This window comes from Emys orbicularis, chromosome 5, assembly GCF_028017835.1.
Source record: "Emys orbicularis isolate rEmyOrb1 chromosome 5, rEmyOrb1.hap1, whole genome shotgun sequence".
Classification (NCBI taxonomy): domain Eukaryota; kingdom Metazoa; phylum Chordata; order Testudines; family Emydidae; genus Emys; species Emys orbicularis.
The window spans coordinates 40,223,490-40,245,645 of record NC_088687.1 but is presented as its reverse complement, the minus strand read 5'-3'; positions in this window follow the sequence as shown (position 1 = coordinate 40,245,645).

Sequence of the window (22,156 nt, the reverse complement as noted above, 5' to 3'; positions counted from 1 at the left end):
CATACAGTGTCGTGCTCTCTTATTTGTCAGTGTTTGATTTTGCAAAGGGACACATTTCTGTTTAGCCAAAGTGAGCAGAGATGCCTCGTACTTGTGTGAACAGTGCAGATAACTTCTGCTATGTTTGTGGTGAAGTGACTTTTGCATCACAAAAGCGCAGTATAACCACTCTGGTTAAGAAAGCCTATCGCCTTTATTTTGGCTGCAAAATTGGAGATCAGGACAAGAGGTGGGCCCCACACATATGCTGCAACACTTGTGCAACAAATCTTCGCCAGTGGTTGAACAGGAAAAGGAAATCTATGCCTTTTGCAGTGCCAATGATTTGGAGAGAGCCAACAGATCATACCAGCAATTGTTACTTCTGCATGGTGCCTCCAGTTGGGAAAGGTGTGTCAAAGAAGAAAAAGTGGACTGTGCATTATCCAAACATTCCATCAGCTATACGCCCAGTACCCCACGGAGAAGGACTGCCGGTTCCTGATGCACCAGAATCATTCTCACTTGAGTCAGACGAGGAAGAGGAAGAGGATGACACTTCTGGTCCTGAACCATCAATGTCACAGGACCCACATTTTCTCCCATCCTCCTCCTCTGAACCACACCTCATAACACACGGTGAACTGAATGACCTTGTCAGGGATTTGGAACTACCCAAGAGTAAGGCAGAGCTGTTGGGCTCCAGACTACAGCAGTGGAATCTCCTGGCAGGTGATGTTAGGGTTTCCATGTTCCGTGACCGTCAAAAGGATCTTGTCCCATTCTTCTTCATGGAAGGTGATCTTGTAGCCTGCAACAACATCGATGGTGTGATGGCAGCCCTCAACATCGTTCACGATCCAGATGAGTGGAGACTGTTCATTGATTCATCGAAGACGAGTCTTAAAGCTGTTTTACTGCATAATGGCAATGTTTTGCCATCAATTCCAGTTGGTCATGCAGTCCATATGAAGGAAACCTATGACAACATGAAACAACTTTTGAGGTGCATAAACTATGACCAACATCAGTGGCAGCTTTGTGGCGATTTGAAGGTTGTTGCTCTCTTGCTTGGTCTGCAGACTGGATACACAAAGTACTGCTGTTTTCTCTGCGAATGGGATAGTCGTGCAAGAGATTCCCACTACATCAGGAAAGATTGGCCACTCCGACAGTCATTGGAGCCTGGGAGGAAAAGTGTTCAGCATCCACCACTTGTTGAATCAAGGAAGATTTTGTTACCACCCTTACACATCAAGCTGGGTCTGATGAAGAACTTTGTCAAGGCCATTGACAAAACACAAGCAGCTTTCAAGTACCTCCGTGGAAAATTTCCAAGGTTAAGTGAAGCTAAGATAAAGGAAGGTGTCTTTGTTGGTCCTCAGATTCGTGAACTTCTTCGAGATGATGCATTTGACCATGCACCGCGTGGCAAGGAAAAGACGGCATGGAAAGCCTTCCAGTTAGTGGCAATAAATTTTCTCGGAAACAACAAGGCAGACAACTACAGGTTGTTGGTGGAAAACCTCCTCAAGGCATACAAAAGCCTTGGTTGCAACATGTCACTAAAGATACATTTTCTGCACTCTCATCTAGATTTTTTTCTACCGAACTGCGGAGCAGTGAGCGACGAGCACGGCGAGCGATTTCACCAGGACATTGCAACAATGGAGAAACGCTATCAGGGCAAATGGAGCCCATCAATGCTTGCAGACTATTGCTGGACAGTGACAAGAGATGCTCCATTTAATGAATACAAGAGACAAGCCAAGAAGCGCCGAGTAGACACTGAATAGGACTAAACTATGTACAGAATAGTTTTTTGCCTTTTGTTTCATAATAAATTTTATTTATATAACCCTTTTGCTGATTTTTAAAGTGTTACATAAACAGGACAGGTGAAATATTATCATGTAAAGCAACCATAAACACATGAAAAGACCTAGGTTTACAATTTATGATTAAAACTCTACTATCTACACAATATACATAGACATAAAATGTAAAAACTTAAATATCTTAGAAACAGTAGCCAATCAGTTGTTTTAATTGTCGTATTTGAATTCAGCACATCAAAATACATAATAAATAGCACATTTTATCTCTGAAGCAGACGACTTCTCAAAAATTGTAGACCAGTGTTATTTGTTGTTTTTTTTTAAGTTAAGGGGAAACGCATTCTGTTAATGGATAACTGTCAATTTTTTTGAAAAAGCAAACATTCATCAGGTAAATTATTCATGACAAAATATTTACCCAGTTCTCGCTGAAATAAAGATGAAGACTTTTAACTGTTAGTTGGTATTGTTGCAATATCATTTTAGGGGACTAAATGTTTCACCATCTAGTCACAATGCAATGTATCTTTTGAGACTTGATTTAAGCAGCTGTACATGTACAGGCTTCACCTGAGCAGGATCTCTACGAAAAGCTGACCCATTTGAGGAGTATTAGCCGGTAGTTAAAACAGTCATTTCAGATTTGATAAGTCTTTCTGTGGACATATCAGTTTCCCCTTCACAATATAGACTTAAATAATGCTTATGTGAAAAGTCATTCATTTTAGACTCCAATAATTAGGGCCCTACCAAATTCATGGCCATGAAAAAATGTGTCACAGACCATGAAATCTGGTCTCCCCCCATGAAATCTGGTCTCTTACGTCCTTTTACCCTATACTATACAGATTTCATAGGGGAGACCAGAGTTTCTCATATGGGGGGGCCTGACCCAAAAGGGAGCTACAGGGAGGTTGCAAGGTTATTTTAGGGGGGTCATGGTATTGTTACCCTTACTTCTGCACTGCCTTCAGAGCTGGGTGGCTGGAGAGCAGCAGACGTTGGCCAGACATCCAGCTCTGCAGGCATACCATATCATGCCACCCTTACTTCTGCGCTGCTGCCTTCAGAGCTGGGCGGCTGGAGAGTGGCAGCTGCTGACTGAAGGCCCAGCTCTGCAGGCAGCAGTGCAGAAGTAAGGGTGACAATCCCATACCATGCCATGCTTACTTCTGCACAGCTACTGGTGGCAGCGCTGCCTTTAGTGCTGGGCTCCTGGTCAGCAGCCACTGCTCTCCAGATGCCCAGCTCTGAAAGCGGCGCCACCACCACCAGCAGTGCAGAAATAAGGGTAGCAGTATTGGAACCCCCCTCCTACAATAACCTTGTAACCCTCCCCCCCCCAAAAAAAACCTCCTCCTTTTTGGGGCAGGACCCCTACAATTACAACACCGTGAAATTTCAGATTTAAATAGCTAAAATTATTAAATTTGTGATGTTTAAAATCCTATGACCATGAAAGTGCCCAAAATGGACCATGAATGTGGTAGGGCCCTACCAGTAATGTTCTCATAAAAGTCAATACAAAGCACCCATGGACTCAAAAGGGAGCAGAAGTGGGCCCTTTTTGCAAATACACATAACATCTGTGATGTCAGAGCTGCATTCTAGTATGGAATTTCTTAAACGTACACAGAGATAAAATTTTACCACCTAAACACAAGTCATTTATTTATGCTACAGTCAATTTAACTAGGTTCTTTCCCTTGTCATTACAAATTTTATATATCTGTCAGGACTAAATTAAAGGGAAAACTGCAAGAGTTTCATTTTTATACATTAATTTTATTCTTTATTAATTGAAAATACATTCTTATGTTTTAGTTACTTTTTTTTTAACATCAGTATCTATCTTACTGGCCATGTTTAATGCTTCTAAAGGATTGAAGTTGATAGAAATTGATTTTGTTTAATTTGTCTTATTCTAATAATAGTACTTTTGAGTAGTGTCTTAAAAGTATGGTGGCATGAATCACATATGTACCACCATGCGTTTCTACTTGGGATTTTCAAAAGGTCTGATGGAATGTGGACACTTAACTCCTGTAGGCTCTTTTGAAAATCCCAGTTAAGGGCAACATAAATGATTAGGGATATGGAACAGTTTCTGTATGAGGAGAGATTAAAAAGACTGGGACTTTTCAGCTTGGAAAAGAGACAACGAAGAACTCTACAAAACCTTAACGGTTGTAGAGAAAGCTAATAAGGAAGTGTTGTTTACTCCTTCACATAACACAAGAACTAGGGTTCACCAAATGAAATTAATAGACAGCAGTTTTAAAACAAACAAAAGGAAGTATTTCATGCAAAGCACAGTCAACCTGTGGAACTTGTTGCCTGGGGGTGCTGTGAAGGCCAAAACTATAACAGGGTTAAAAAAAAAAAAGCATTAGGTAAGTTCATGGAGGATAGGTCTATCAATAGTTATTATCCAAGACAGTCAGAGACCCAACCTTATAATCCGGGTGTTCCTTGCCTCTGTTGCCAGAAGCTGGGAGTAGATGACATGGGATAGATCACATGATGATTGCCTGTTCTGTTCATTTTCTCTGAAGCACCTGCCGTTGGCCACTGTCACAAGATAGGATACTGGGCTGGATGGACAACTGGTGTGACCCAGTAACGCTGTTCTTAAGGTGTCCCTCTTCTTCAAATCCTCCATACCTGTAACTAGCTGTCTCCACACTGGAGGGTAAGTATTTTGTCCTAGTGAGGAAGTTATCTTGAGAAGATTTAAATGTGCAAATTTGATATGGGACCAGTGAGACACAATAAACTTGGAATCTCACAAGGTTGTTTCTAAAGTCATTTTCACATTGTACTGCACTTCAAAGGAAAAAGAACTGTTGACAAAATTATTACTAAGGTGTATTTAAAGAATAGGATTCCATTTGCTAACACAAATCAGTCTTCCATGGTTAAAAGAGCAAATGAATTAACAGGGCAAGAGGGGAGGGAGTTCCTATCCTTTCCTACCCTACCCAGATAGAGCTAACTCTTTTCTGAATGTTGCCAAGAATAGCTTTTCTCCCTCCTTCTTAAAGATCATTCTGACAGAACATGCCTTTGGATGCTCCTGGGATCTGTGCTACAGTTTTATCTTGGGGGGCGGGGAAGGGATTTATTCACCTGAAGTCCCTCCCCCCCCCCCGAAGATTTTAACGAAGCATATATGCTAAATAAAAGGGACAGTTTTGCACGTAGTACAATATCCATGTTTTACACTAAGCAAGTATTTATGCAACTACTATGACTACAAATAAACCCTACAACATTACTAATAGAACAAAACATTTTACTCAAACATCCTTTACAGAAACATCAGATATTCAATATAAAAAACATCCTAATTAACAAGGTCCTTTGGCAGGTGTTATGTGAGTTAAGATGATAATGCAAAATCCTGCTGAGCCACTAACCTCAGGGGCCTGTGTCCTCACATCCGGGTCTGTAAGCTGAAGATACTAAGCAATAACCCCAGAGGCCAGGTAACGTAAGCTAAAAAACCACAGAAACCTGTATGTAGGCATCTGATCAGCAAGCTAGAGCATCTGAGTTACTGACATCAAGCAAACCTGGCCCTTGACATCAGCCCACCAAGAGATGTGTTGAGTCTTAGCTTTGACATCAGCTCAGCAAGCTAGAGCTGAAAAAACATGATCAGAGACCTGCTCCTTTCCATTAAACCAATAAGCTAGAGACTAAGCGAGCAACCTCAACGAAGCTCCAGACCTAACGTCAGACCAGCAACTTAAATGTGCTGAGCTATTAGCCCTCAAAGGCTCATGACTTGACATTAGATCAAGAAAATAGAGATGTTGAGGTGTTAACACAGGGGAGGCTCTCACATGTTCTACAGCCACTCCCCTATTCCCCTGGGTTACATCCTGTTGCCCAAATCAGGACTGCAGAAGGCCCAATATGTAAGTGTGTGTGTGTGTGTGTGTGTGTGTGTGTGTGTGTGTGTGTGAGAGAGAGAGAGAGAGTAGGGAGAGAGAGTAGGGAGAGGGAGGATTGTCATAGAATGGTTCTTTAGACACTTTGCAATCTGTGAGAAGTATTCATTTGTTTCCCCTTCTCCAACTTCTGCAGATCTCCATATTGCACACCCTGTTCACTTATTTGTGTCCTAAGTAAAAGATTTGGCCCCAGGAAATTATTTTTTAAACTGGTCCATAGGCCAGTCAGGACCTCTCTGTCACTGGTGTTAATTCTGCTCTAAGGAGGTAGGAAATTCCATTGCTGCATGGAACCAGTAGCGACTGCTGTGGGAGAAGGGGAGAGGTAGAGCATTTACTTTCTCCACTCACTCCAGCTGATATGAAACTCCCTGGCATGCAGACTTAACATATGTATATTATAAATATGTGTTAAATATTTTAATGAGTAAAGGGATAATGACTTTTAATTTATAGAAAAGATGTTCCAGGTATATATAAATAGCATACATGTAACGGCAAGATTGAATTGTAATGATAAAAAGCTGTTCTCTATAGAAGCTCCTTATACTCTGTGTGTGTGTGTGTGTGTGTGTGTGTGTGTACACAATCTGTAGCACACATCTATAGCTTCCACAAACCAAGCATCAATGGCCTCTTCTGGAAAGCTATGGATGTTTTCTTCAGGGCAGGGTGTGTCCTGTAAAAACTAACACTTCCCACTACACCATTTCATATATAGTCAGAGAATAGCAGAAATCAACTGAATTAGTATAGACACATGAATGAAGCATTTCAACCCTTATTATTAATTCATCAACATATTATGTGTTACTGAAACCTGAATGTCCTGTTTTCAAATTTCCAGCATGTACTAATCTCGATTTCCCCCCAAGAGATGAATCAGCACAATAGCATCCTCTCCACCCCCAAATAAAAATTTAGCCTAATGTATGACATAAGTTCCCAACTGTATTGAATATAGCTAAGTATTTGGAAAAGAGGAGAGAAGAAACCTTCAAAGTTCCTTCACTTCTATATCTGCTTAAAAAAGAAATCTTTAGTAAGCACCAGTGGTTCCAGAGGTCTTGTGGCAGCATTACCAGTCTGCTGAGCAACAGTGCCTGGATATATATTCTGTTTGCAGCTTTCTATCTTGTCATTACTATGCACTGTTTACTTCCTTTAATCTGCAGTAAGGGAGAAAAGCACAGTGATAAATGCTATGTGCTACCATTAATGTAACCGGAGTCTGACAACAATACAGTACTCTTAAGTCAGGGGCATAAGTTATACATTTGCCAGAGAGAGAGTCTGAGTATACTGTACAATGCCTTGCTCTCTGTGCAGGTCCATGATGTTCAATAAATAAGAAGCTGAATATTCTTATTTGGAGACATAAAAATAGTATGTTTCACCTATGCAAAGAGCAAATGAATTTTTGAAAAATTGGGCTCTTAAATTGTATCATGTATAACCATTCTTATCATCTTAGTTCATCCATCCAGATAAAATGGTACCCATTTCCTCTTTAAATGTCAAATATGTAATATATATTTTGAAATAGAAAGGATACCTTAGGGTACATGCTAATGTACTCCCTTCAATTACATTTTATGATTATGACCTTTATTCAAACAATAATTTAATGTTTTAATTAAATCTGCAACCATTTCTACACGATGTCCTTCATTCCTCTGTACTATAATTTAATGAAGTAATTTTCAATCACAATCAGCAATATCTAACTATCATTAAATTAAATTTTTTTAAATAATACTCTTTCTGTAGTCTAAGCTGATATCTTATGTTTTAAAACAAACTTTGTATTTCTATGGCAAGAAATATTTCAATCTTTTACTGTAATTGAATAATATGCATTTTATATTGCATCACTCAAAACTAAAGTTGTGGTGTATTAAACATTCCCCAGAAATAGCTCTAATAAAAATATCTTTGTTATGTAAAAAAACACCACCACCACCTTATTTCAGATTTCCTAACAGGTAGGAAAAGGAACCCCCTTGCTAAATACTATGTTTCTATTTTTTGATATATTACATTACTTTCATTATTAAGTTAGGATGCAAATTGCTGTCTCACTTATTACAGATTTAATATTTAAACATGCTTAAAAATTCATGCACAGGAAAAAATCAAATGACATTTAAAATGATTAGTAAATATTAGAACAACCTTTTGACAATATTTTGATATTTCTTTCCAGAGACTTTTATGAAAGGAGTGAATTGTACAGTTGAAAAGTCTTCTGTAAATGGAAAACAGGAAAACAGTGAGAAAAACATGCTTCCTCTCCACCTTTAGCCAATTTATATTATTATTTTTTTGGAGCCTGATCCCGTTCCCTATTGAAGTCAATAGCAAGACACCAATAGACTTCAGTGTGATTGGGACTGGGACTTAACTAGCTCTAGTAGCAGTTGTAAAATCTCTTTAAAGTGTGGAATACCCATATGGCATTTACAATAAATTCTTGTGTGCACTAGGCTGGCTTTTCATTTTTTTGTACGAGTTACTTCCACATTCATCCATGCTTGTCTTTGAAATGAAAAGACTGGTGTAAACATCTGGAAACAAAGAGGAGGAGCCTGCATCATGTGACCTGGCAGTCCCTTGGAGACCATCAGTAAATTCTCCACAAGTCACAGTTTGGGAACCTCTACTGGATAGCATCAGACACCACAGCATGATAATTATAAACGTCAAAAGAATCTTTGTTTTTGGTCAGTTAAATGGAGCTATGCCAATTTACACCAACTGAGGATCTGATCTGAGGCATTAATTTAATATGGGTAGATAAACATGATCATGAGATAATTGGAGAGGATACCAAACAATGAGGTATTTGGACAGGCCGCTGCTACTGAAAGGAATAGTTTGAGAATATTGAGTAATAAGGAAGATTACTACTGTGGTTGGTCATAGCCTTGATTTTCGCATAACACTCCTACTGAGTTGAAGGGGAGTTCTGCTTATGAAACAAGGATACAGTTGGGCTGTATGTAACTGTAAGGGATTGTGGCCTACCTTATAGTGCCCTCTTCTGGCTAAACCCAGGCTTGTGCCTGCAGAGCCAGCTCCCTCCCTGGGAAAATCTTGCCTAGGGCCTTTTCACAGAATACACAGAGGATAGTTTCCTGTCAGATGAATTGTTGTGGATTTCGTTTCAAGCCTTCTTAACAAAAACCAGGATCAACACTTCATAGCCTCTCCCTGCAAAGTCTATATAGGATAAGTCCCTTTCTCCAAGTCTTTCCCTCATGCCACGAGTTCATCAACCAAAGTTCCTGTCTCTTACCACAGAGCGTTTTTTATGATAACAGGACATTCCCCAGTCTCCTTTTGTCCAACAGCCTCAGGTAGGTTTTGCAGCCTCCTCTTCCATTTCCTGCTGCTCCTTTTATGAGGGTCAGCCAGTTAAGTTGCTGGACTTTTCCCAGTTGCAGCGGGTGGGTCTAATTAGCCAACTAGCGCTCTGCGGGCCACTGACCACAGAGGAATACAGTCCCTTTCACTTTCATAGTAACTTTACCTTCATTACTTACTGGAATTACATAATTCTGTAAGTGCTGCCACTAAATAGATATAATATAGAGAGAAATGTTGACTGACAAGGATGAGACAGGACAATTTGATATAATAGTAGTGAGCCCATCTTCTGGCACCCGTATTCCCTTAGATAAAGGCTTTCATGACTATATAGCATATCCTTCTGTAAACCCACAGAACATTTTTCACAGTAAATATCAGAGTCATTGATTTACACATAGTGTTTAATGAGCTGATGGTGAGCAGAATGGTGTTAGATCTTAATGAGGAATGTGGAGAAAACTTATCTAATCTGCAGAAGACAGTTACTTTATTATATTAATAACAGATTGAACACTGTGGAAGGTAAAGGAAAAGTGGCTTATGAACATTTCATACAAAGGTGCTCCTTAAATGAGGCTCATTTCAAAATTTGAAGACGTACCTGTTATTTTTGAAACAATTGTTTCCAATCCTAATTAATCCATCAGCACAACATAATTATTTTCTCTGCAAGACTTGATACCAATCTCAATAATAATGGGAGATAATGACTGATTATCTTTGAAGTAGTGATGGAAATACATTTAAATAATCAGATGTTCATCTTTCATATTCTAACTTTCAAGGACCGCAAAGTGACAAATTTTCATGTTCATCCATCTTAACTGGCAACACTACCTAGAAAAATGGTAATCTCAAGAAATTGGACTCTAGGGAAAACAACAGAAGCCTGCAGTTAAAACTAATTATCTAGGGCAATAAAAAAACCTAATATGCATAATCCACAGAGTAAATTTAAAAAGCACATGAGCAAATATTTGAATACATGGATCAAAAAGATAAGAGAATTTTAGAAGTGGAACACAAAATTAGTACAGGTGAGGATACAAGAAATATTTCCAGAGACTTTAACAAGATCACATCCACAGGGAAATGTTTGCTGGCTGCTAAATTGGATGATCTGGTTAACTGAAGCAAAAGGAACAACCTCACACTAATGGCGTTTCCCAGGTATCACTGAATCTTTGGACCAAATACATATTTTACAAGTTTTAAAAATTAAATATTCCCTTGAGAGGTTACATTTTAAGAGAATGTTCACATGTAGTGTTTGATTTTTGTCCCCTGGCTCGTATTGGACAGTCCAGTGGGACTACTCAAGGAGTAAGGAATTACTCCATGAGAGTCAGAATGGCAGAACTGGGTTCTTGTTATTGATGTCAAAACCTGCTACTAACAGAAAAATGCAAGTTGTTATGGTTGTGTTGTTAAACTTTCAAGATAATATTCATGTTCAACAAGATGTTGTTTGGAATAAAATCAAAATGTCTTTTTTACTAGTCAATTCAATTGTCTAGAAAATGAGGAGCCTTCCCACAAGCACTAGAACACTTCAAGTTGCCACAATGTTATTTCATAAATAGAGTGATCCTAACACTATTATGTAATAGAGAAGCTGGTACTTGTTGAAAATACAACAGAAATGTTGCAATATTTTGGTGTCAAACATTAGCGTGACCACGTTGTGACACTCAACAACCTCAGAATAGGAAATATTTTACAATCCAAAGATGGTTCTCAAACTGTGGGTCATGACCCCATTTTAATGGGTCACCAAAGCTGGCTTATACTTGCTGGGGCCCGGTGTTGAAGCCCGAGCCCCACCGCCTGGAGCCGAAGCTGAAGCCCCTGGGCAGCAAGGCTCAGGTTCCAGACCTCCCACTTGGGGCTGAAGCTCTTGGGCTTCGGCTTTGGCCCCCCTGCTTGGGGTGGCGGACTTTGGGAGGGCTCAGGCTTCAGTCCTCCCCCCTAGGGTCATGTAGTAATTTTTGTTTCAGAAGGGGGTTGCGGTGCAATGAAATTTGAGAATTCCTGAATTAGATTGTTGGAATAAATTATCTGCTGACTGGAGCTTTTTAAAAGGGTCAAAATCAACCCCTTTATTTGATGACCTGGCCTAAACTTTTAGAAGTGACTAATGATTTTAGGTCTCGGTTTGAGTGCCCAACTTGAGACATTTTAAAGGTGGCTGCTTTTCAGAAAGTGCCAACCCCTTCTTTTGAAAATCAGGCCCTTTTGTGATAGCTCATTTTAAACACCCAAATGCTGACATACCCCAAATCACTAGCTACTTTTGACAATATAAACTTAGTATTCTCTTTGGGAGCCCTCACTAATTTTATTTTCTCCTTCCTGTTTCAAGAAGGAAGATTTCTCCAGATGGCTGAGCTTAATTATGGTGTTAAAATTGGGGGGAAAGGGGCTAAAACAGAAGACTGGTTGCTGCTACTGGTTGTCTCCCTTCAAGCAGCAACAACCTAAGAAGATTTAGAGCTTTGTGTGTGTTCTTTGTATGAGGTGGAGAGTTGGGCAGGGAGGCAGAAGAGCACTTATGCCACTTAATGATCTGGGTAGTGTTGGAATGTAGTGAAACATCCTTTCCATATTTCTTTCTCATGCACACTGATTTATTCTAAGGTTTCTTCTAAGGCTATATCTACACTGCCCACCTTACACCCGCACAGCTGTGCTGCTACAGCAGTACCGCTGTGAGGTACGCTGTTTAGCTGCTCTTTGTCGGCAGGATGGGCAGTAGCTTTGTTGGCAGAAGAGCATCTCCCACCGACAAAGTACTGTCCACACTGGCGCTTTTCATCGGTAAAACTTTTGTCAGTTGGGTATTTTTTGAAAGTGAAGTGTAGACATAGCCTAAGTGAGTATTTGTTGTCAGTAGCTTTTGTAAAAGATGTTGATTTTTCTAAGTATGTGTAAACTTTGCAAAGAAATATAAGGAAAAGTAGTTGAGCCCATTTATGTGTTCATCTCCTTTTAGTCTGGAGAATCTGGGAAAAGTTGCAGAGGTATGATAGTTGCAGGTTTCGGTATGTACACACACCCATGGTTGCTTTCAGTTGTCCTGGTCCATTGAAAATCAATACAACTTTCCAGTTATGTTTCTCTAATAATAATAATAATAATTAATAATAAAAAGTAGCTGATAAGTGGCAGTATGATGTGTTCTGTTTGATTTTCTTATGTATCATTCCATATTGTAGAACATTGCTGTCCATGATCCACTGTAGTTAAAGTTGTATTTCTATTTCCAGTTGCTCATAACTTTTTGAAACTTTCACTCTTTATGTTGAAATTTTCCATGCTTTCTCTCTGCAGGAAGGTGACTTGAGGGCGATGGGGTCGGGGTGGGAGGAAGGGTGATAGTTTGAGCAAAAGAGTTTGAGTGGCAAAAAAATTCCCACTTTTCCTAGCATAAAAAAAAGTTACCTTTTTTAACAGTGTAGCAACTGAATTAGATGAACTGTTATATTCTGGAAAAGGACACTAAAAATGATGATGTGGGGTTCCATATTCATTATCTCTATGCCTGCTAACTCAGATTAGTTCAGACCACAACTGAAATGATGTTTTTTTTTCTACTCGCCATCCCTGAGATCTGAAAGTCAATTTAGATTAATTTAGTAATCAATTTTCTACAGGCCAATTATGCAGTCAGTTTCATTGACCTGTGCAAACCTGTTATTCTGTATCTTCCAACTTTTTCATAGAATGGACCACAGCTTAATAGAGAGAGAGTCTTCTCCACAACCTCCTCTCACATTCATGATTACATGGACTACCTCTCCTTGTGTTATGGTTCAGGGTTGAGCTGCGCCTGTGATCTCCCTTTCAATCTCTGCATTGGCACGTTGTTCAAGTGACATGCCTACACTAGCACTTCTCCCTGAATGGAACTCTGCAGTTCATCCCACTTTTAAGTTGAATCATCAGGCCCTTTCGTATGCCTTGTTTACCAACCATACTGACCTCCATTAGGCCCAACTTGTTATGGAATCTTCTCTGGGAGTTCTCACTAGCACAATAACAGAAAACAGCTTGTCCAAAATGGATACTATCCAAAGGAACATTGCAAGCAGAGAAGAGCATTACTTTTAACAAAACCCAAAAGACATATTGTTTTACCTAAATTTAGCCTTTTCTTCCCAGTTTAAGTAGAGAATTCTTTCCCAGGTGTCTGGCTGGTGGGTCTTGCTTACATGTGCAGGATATAATCAATCACCATATTTGGGGTTGGGAAGGAATTTTCCCCCAGGTCAGATTGGCAGAGACCCTTCCTCTGCAGCATCAGGCATGGGTCACCTGCAGGTTTACACTGTGTTAATGGTGTATTCTCTGTAACTTGAAGTCTTTAAATCATGATTTGAGGACTTCAGTAACTCAGCCAGAGATTAGGGGTCTATTACAGGAGTGGATGGGTGAGGTTCTGTGGCCTGCAGTGTGCTGGAGGTCAGACTAGATGATCATAATGGTCCCTTCTGGCCTTAAAGTCTATAAGAGGCACCCAGAGGATCAGTGATTTGCCCAATGTCACATCTGAGGGCAGTGCTGAAATTTAACGGAGCAGCCTGATTTCCACTGTAGCACTCTGTTCAGTAAGTTCACTTTTCTATAGGATTTATGTTCCCCTTAAATCTGATGTTGATTTTGCTGCCACTTCTTTGGCAACCAATATAAAACTTTGGATGCAATAATACTTCCTCCTGCTAATTACAATCTAATAGTTAGGTCTGGTAATTGGACTCTCCACATATTTGAAAGCTGTATCTACTTTCAAATTGCAACTTGGCAATCATGTTTAAATAGCAGATCTTCAATCAGAATGTGACCATTTAAAAACAAAAAATGACTTGTACATAAAAGGTCACATTTAGCTATATCAAGATTTCTTTTAAAGTTAAGCTAAAACATGTTTCATTCTCAGGAAGATGTCTGTATTAAACAGAAGTTCACAAAACTGACTCTTAGCTGAACCACTGATTGCCAAAGCACACACCGATGAGCATCTGACAGCAACTAGATTTGTCAGATAAATACCTTGTGCTCCTATTTGCCCATTCATCATACTTGGGGTGTTTTGTTTTTGTTTTTTAAAAAGGTACAGGCCACTTTCAAAATACTATATAGTGAAAATCACTAAAAGTCACCACATGCTAATGGTTACCACACTATGGTATCTGAGATTCCCCAATATTTCTCTATATTTGAAATACTTGGTGGAATTTTGCTAATTTAAACCAGTGGAAGATACTACAGATCCTGTATTAGCTAATTTTGAGGCAGGGTTAGTCCCTTCGGAATGGCAGGCATTTTGAAAATGTATCTACTGAATGCTTATAATCTTTTTATCAACTTTTGTCTCTTAAAGATTAGTTTGTCCTAATATGACTGCTTCAGAGCATCATTAATGAACAGCTGTTAAGTGTGTGCAAATCATTCTGAATGATACATGGTTCCCGGGTGCTTATCAGTGAAGGGCTTGAAGTGCATGACAGCTAATTTCTATTAAACTCCCTATTGAGCACGTGGAGCCAGAGTGAGGAATGTGCGGTAATAGTGCTTTGGTTTCACATTTTGGCCTTGAATGAAATAAAAATTCCTTATTTCAGCAACTTTAAATATTTTGGAAGGACTCTTATGTAGATTTCTGGCATTGTCTTTTGCAAGAAAAAATTCCTGAAAGGACAGCTAATCCAGGAGTTCTCATGTTGTTAGCAATTAATATTTCTAAAGCTATTTAGCTGTTAGATAGCCGTTTTCCTCTGTACATTTCAAATCGATTTAGGTGAAGGTTTCTAACCACCAGAACAATGAAGTTCTGGAACAGTCTTCCAAGGGGAACAGTGGAGGCAAAAATCCTAACTTGTTTCAGGACAGAGCTTGATACATTTATAGAAGGGATGAGGTTGCCTACAATGGCATGTGGCTCTTCTGTGACTTAGCAAATATCTCCAGCGACCAGAGATGGGACACTAGATGGGGAGACTCAGTTATTACAGGAAATACTTTCCCAGGCATCTGGCTTGTAGGTCTTGCCCATGTGCTCAGGGTCTAACCGATTGCCATAAATGGGGTTGGGAAGGAACTTTTCTCCAGGTCAGATGGGGAGACACCTGGAGGATTTTATTACCTTTCTCTTCAGCATGGGGCACAAGTCACTTGCTGGTCGAATAGTGGATGCTCTAACTTGAAATCTTTAAATCAAGATTTGAAGACTTCAGTAACTCAACCAGCCACTATGGGTTCATTACAGGAGTAGGTGGGTGAGGTTCCATTAAAGTCTGAGTCTATGTAACTTGTCTTGCACCAAAGAATATGGCTACACATCAGCTGAAGTCACCTCATATAGACTTTTGTAGAACGCTGTACATTTTGTAGAGCTCATTTTCCAGGCCCAGCCCTTTGCATTACACTCAGTAACAGGTTGGATTGAGATCCAAATCCAGACCTGTTTTCGTAGGCTGAGGCCTATCTCAGTTTGTGCAAATGTGTTTTCCTTTTTTTCTTTTCACATTTGGAATGAACCCCAAATTTTAACATTTATATTTATGGACAGCATGGAACACAAGACCATTCTGGGTGGTCCATGCATAGATGCACAGAAGTAGAAGGAGGAGCAAAAAAATAAAATAAAAAAATGCCTTCTCATCTTTTGTGTGGCTGGTGCAATAGCTGCTTACAAATCCAGAAATTCCTATCCTCTGGGATGTACAGGTACTGCTCATTCTTGCTTGACCTAAGGAACAGGATGCTGAAAGGAGGTTAAGGAGGGGACAGTGTTATGTATCCATTTCACCCTCATGCTGGGCCATAAAGTAGGTCTGGTGTATCACTGAGCAATTTTGTTCATGGATGTATTTAATGAATAGACTGGTCTAATGAATATAGCAAAATGCATACACCCCATGTGCAAGGAGCAGCAACACAGAGATTGTACCTTGAGAGTACAATTCTTTAGTTTTTCTTCTGGCATGGTGTGGCACCTTATGAAGGACTGTGGCTTGAAAGTCACAATGTAACCCTTACTGTTCCTGGGAACCAACTTTTGTTACTTTGGTAGCATACAATGATAGGTGCAATAATGCAATAACTCATCCTATATAGCAATTTGCATCCATAGACTGAATTTTTCTGTGCTTTGACCAATGAAGAGGTTAGTTTTAATTAGGGCTGGTTGAAATTTTTCCATTTATACTGTTTCTTTCAACAGAAAAAGGGGTTTTGACTAAATTAAATGTTCAGCAGTGCATGTTCTTTCTGTGGAAAGCTTTCAGTTTTCATTGAAAAACCAAAAATACCAAAACCCCAAATGTTTGGTTTATGGCTAAAATGTTTGGTTTTCAGGATTTTGGTTTTTAAATTAAAAGATAATTTTTCATGGAAAATTTCAACAAAAAGACAATGTTCTTCATTTGAATTGAAATTTTCAGTGTGGGAAAAACCTCTAACTTTAACCCTGAAGGTAAGGAAAAGCTAGAGATGAAATTAGTTCAGGGATTGTGTTGCTCATCTTATGGACAGTCTGAAACTGTGTTTCAGCACCAAGAATATTGCTTAAGGAAGGGTAGAAATTTGGAGTTGCGTAGTTCTTGTTTCCCATGCAAATAAAGAAACTTGTTTTTTGGCATTTCCACTTTTTTGTGTTTCTCATGCCTAATTAAAGACACTAAGATAAGATATCTGCCCTGTTCAGTCAACAAATCTCATACATTATATGGCAAATAATATAAATGGGTTTGGTAGAATTTTATTTTTTATACTTTTGACAGATATTGATTTTAAACTTTTTACAATTTTTATCCATTTTTAAATTTTCACATATGTGGAAATTATGGGGAGTTCAGATTAATGAAAACAGATGTTGGAATTCAAAAGGTTAAAGCTTTATAACCATTAAAATACAAATTGTCAACATAATATATCAGATTACACCAAGTAAATATTCTTTAATCAAACTCTAAGTACTCAAGAAGGATGTTTCTTACTTTGCCTATCTGTAAATTTCAATTATTAATGGAAATATTTTTTCATTGGTATCACCATGCCTCTGTGGGTCACAGCTGAGAATACCAGATTCAGGACTAACTGCTGAGAAACGGGGCAGACCAACCCCAAACTGGTGGTTATTCTTCCATGAGATATACCAAGCCAATAACAAAAGTAAACTTCTGTCTCATCACATTGGTTAGCAAAAACTCAGAAACGCAGTTTCCTTAGCCCTTGTTTCACCACTCAGACACTGGATTTTATGATGAGTGGTTATTTAAAACCAATTTAATCAGACAAAGGGTTCTTTTAAGCCCAAGATATCAGCCACATAGATCAGTATACAACTCATATCTTACCCAATAATCACTCTGTTGCCAGTCCTTTAGTATCTAATATCTAAAGGTTTATTTATAAGAGAAAAGAAAGAAGAAAGTGTTAAAATGATCAAGGAAAACAAGTACATACACCCTGTCTTGTACCAGGTTTGAAGCAATGATGAAATAGACTGCTGGCTTGTAAAGTCGGGTAACTTCCAAAAGATTGGAAGGTCCTCAGGTCATTGGGAGTGTTGCTCTCCAGAACTCCTTTCTTATGCCGGCTTTCATTATAAGCAGGACTTTTCTGCTAGGCAGTTCAGGGTTACCCTTCAAAATAAAGCTCCAGTTAATTAATGCTGAAATAATCTAAATATCCTATAGAGGTATATATGACCTCCATATTAATACTAAATGAGTTCATCATGATTAATGTTATTACTATAAATATCAGAGCAGTTAAATGTTATTAGGCCATTTTGTCAAGGCATTGCCCAGTTTAGACCTATTTCACAAATTACATGCGCCCATTGAGATGGAAATACAGTCAATTAGTGGATGTGAGGGACAACACTTAAACTTAGTGTTAAATCTATAAACAGAGTAAAGTGTCCTATGCTTAACATTTTCTGGTGTCTGAAGTAATCTCTTTTAAGAGATGAACTTGAACTGGTAGCCTGATTGTCCTGTTGTGCAGATTTTGCACCATTACATCTACATTCATTTCAATAGTTACTTCTGGTATAAGTGAGAGAAGAATCAGGTTCTCACTTTTTATTAAAATACAGTGTTTAAATCACTTAAAGATGCATTTATATTGAATCTGGATTAGTTCATCTTCTCCTTCATCTATTTAGTAAGGAACTCTGGGTCACATGCTGATCTCAGTTACACTAGTGTAAATCTGGAGTAATTCTATTGCCTTCAGTGGATTCGCTCTGGAATTCCTTAGCTCAGCGTCTAGCTCTTTTGTTTTGTAAATGCCACAATGTGTGACTATGCATCCATTCCCATCAAATTTTAATCAGTAGGATGATCTCGGGGACATTTCTAATAACTCGCTGGAATCAAATGAGAAAAAAGTGCAGTTCATTTGTTTTATGGTCTCCCTCTGTTTTACCATAAATAAGGTAGAAGAACAGCTTTGGGCTACCATTAATGTTAAACATTTGATGGAATGCATTAAACTAACCAATTCCAAATATAATAATTCCTCTTTGAAGTGCTGGAATGACCTAAAAGTTCATTTTCACAGCAGGGATCTAAAGCATTTTAATGTATGAGTGCATTTTTTTACAAGAATGCTTTCTATGTCAATTTATATGCATGTTTAAGTAATTTTATTTTTGTAAGTTTTCACTGCAGTGGTTGTCTGACTCTCATTTTTTCAAATAGCTTTTTAAAAAATGTGCTGATTTTAAATGAACATCTGCAATTTGGAGAGAAAAAGTGTGCTATCATACTTCTTATTGATTTGTATTACCGTATTTGAAATCTGTTGACCTCCTAGTGTTCACATTGTTTCCTTTCGTAAGCAATAGAAAAAGGCCACTTTCCACACATTTGCACTTTGCACTTACCTGATGAATATTTCAACTTAAATAGATGTCTGTAGTAAGGTGCTGCTGTATAACTGTATAGGCAAAGACATATACTATGTGATTCTTAGATTTTTTTTTTTTTAAGGGTAGAAGGGATATTATGATCATCTAGTCTGACTGCCGGCATAACACAGGACAAAGAACCTCACCCAATAATTTCTGCATCAAGTTCATAACTTCTGTTGAACTACTTGATATCTTTAAATCAAGACCCAATATCTTTGTAAAAGACTTCATGTGGTGGGGAATATATCACATGCATAGGTAAGTTATTTAAGTGGTTGTTCACTTAAAAAAAATTGTACCTTATTTCCAGTCTAAATTAATTTAGTTTCAGCCATCATCTATTGACTCTCATGATACCTCTTTCTGCTACATTAAAGAGTCATCTATCAGAATCTCTTCCCTGTGGTGGTACTTGTAGACCGTGGTCTACGTCACCTCTGACTAGTCTCTTAGATAAACTAAGTAGATTGGGTATTTTTGTCACTATAACATATTTCAGTAACAACCATACAGCAAAATCTCATAACTTTATACACATTAACAATATGCATAATTGGGCAGAACAATGAGTTTCAGTAGATCATGAATTTTCATATGATACTTTACATGGAATGCTTTGTATAGAACCTATCATAATTATATGACGTTGGTGAATATGGGGGTCCCAGGGTGTTGCTTTGGTGTACACAGCACCACACCAGTCCCTTTTGCTTCAGAGGAAATGAATACAACAGGACACCTATTGAGTAATCCATCCCTTGTTGTCCAGTCCCAGCTTCGGTCAGTCAGAGGTTTAGGGACACCTGGAGTGTGGGGTTGTGTCCCTGACCATCTTGTCCAATAATAATTGATGGACCTATCCTCCATGAATTCATCAAATTCTTTTTTGAGCCCAATTATACTTTTGGCCTTCATAACATTCCCCTGACAATGAATTCCATAGGTTGACACTGAGTTGAGTGAAGAAGTACTTCCTTTGGTTTTAAACCTGCCACCTATTAATTTTATTGGGTGACCCTTATTGGGTATGTGAAGGGGTAAATAACACATACCTTATTGGGTATGTGAAGGGGTAAATAACACTTCCTTATTCACTTTCTCCACACCATTCATGATTTTATATACCTCTATCCTATCCCCCCTTAGTCGTCCCTTTTCCAAATTGAACAGTCCTAGTGTTTTACATTTCTCATTATATGGAAGCTGTTTCATACTGCTAATCATTTTTGTTGCCCTTGTCTATACTACTTCTAACTCCAATATGGGGCAACCAGAACTTCACTCAAGTATTCAAGGTCTGGGTGTACCAATCATTTATATAGTGTCATTATATTTTCTGTCTTATCTTTCCCTTTCCTAGTGGTTCTTAATATTCTGTTAGCTTTTTTGACTGCCACTGCACATTGAGTGGGTGTTTTCAGAGAACAGAGCATGATGACTCCAAGATCTCTTTCTTCGTAACAGCTAATGTAGACCCCATCGTTTTGTATATGTAGCTGAGATTGTTTTCCAAGGTTAATTATTGCTATTTTGTTGTCCTTTACCCAGTTTTGTGAGATCCCTTTGTATCTCTTTGCAGTCAGCTTTGGAGTTCACTGTCTTGAGTAATTTTGTATCATCTGCAGACTTTATCTTGCTGTTTACTCCTTTTTCCAGATTATTTAAATTATTATTTATGTTGAACAGCAGTTGCCCCAGTACAAATCCTTGGGGAGCCCGCTGTTTACTCTCTCCACTGTGAAAACTGACCATTTATTCCTACCCTTTGTTTCCGATCTTTTAACTAGTTACTGATGCATAAGAGGACTTCCCTCTTATCCCATGACTGCTTAGTTTGGTTAAAGGCTTTGGTGAGGGACCATGTCAAAGGCTTTCTGACAGTCCAAGTACATTATCCACTTAATCACCCATGTCCACATAGTTGTTGTCACCCTGAAGGATTTTTAATAGATTGGTGAGGCATGATTTTCCTTTACAAAGGCTATGTTGAGTCTTCCCCAACATATTGTATTCGTCTGTGTCTGATAATTCTGTTCTTGACTATAGTTTCAACCGATTTGCCTGGTAGATTTGGCCTTAAGTGTAAGGAGATTTAGTTGTGTGATTCCCACTGACATCAGTAAGTAGTCGTGTACGTTTTTCAGGATAAGGACCTAATCTTTTTATCCTTGTCTGTAAAGAGCCATGAACATGTATTTGCCTGTGGAAATTACGGAGCATATCTGATATCTGTACTCATCTTGAGTAGCATCATCTCCACAAGTGGTCCCACTGACATTAGTGGGACTCTTTGTGGAGTAAGGTACTACTCAACATAAGTAAGAATATCAGAATATGGCCCTTAAGGCATAATGTTAAAATTAAAAGTAATATAAAAACATGGCATCTCCTATCTACTTATTTAGAGAAAAATTAAAATAATACAACACTAGTAGTTGAAAACTAAACACATTCTAATGAGTAGTTTGGGGTGATCCATCAAGTCAAGAGAAGGCTTATGCCAAACAAAATTAAGTTTTCCCTGCTTCACAGTTGTCACTGTATGCAAGTATATTTGTAGGTTCCCTTTCCAGAGCTTGCAGTAAGATTGAAAGTCCTTTCCACTGAGATTTTTACCATCTTCCAATTTTGGAATAAATTAATCCTATTAAAAATTCTGGATGTCAGTATTAATCCATCAAGTAAAATGTTGCACTGCTCAGAGACTAAACATAAAAGTTACAAAAATGATTATCAATCTATATGTAAATAGTATATCTCTATGCATAAACTAGGCCTATGCAATTGTATCATATCCATTGATTTGTACTTGACTATGATTTGGTCCAAAAGGCTTTTAAGAAAAAGTATTCAGATATTCAGTTTAAAGAATGAATGTGATAGGACACAGATTTTTTAAGAGGCAAATATAAAATTATTTTTACTTTAATTTATTATAACAGAACAGATGTTTCCTGGTCCCTCCATGGTGAGGTTTCTCTTTACACAACATTAAGTGATTCTAGTAGGTGTGTAAAAAAGATCCTTCTTCAAAAAAAAAAATTCGTCTCCCTTCTCTTCGTTGAATTTGAAGAATTCAAACAATT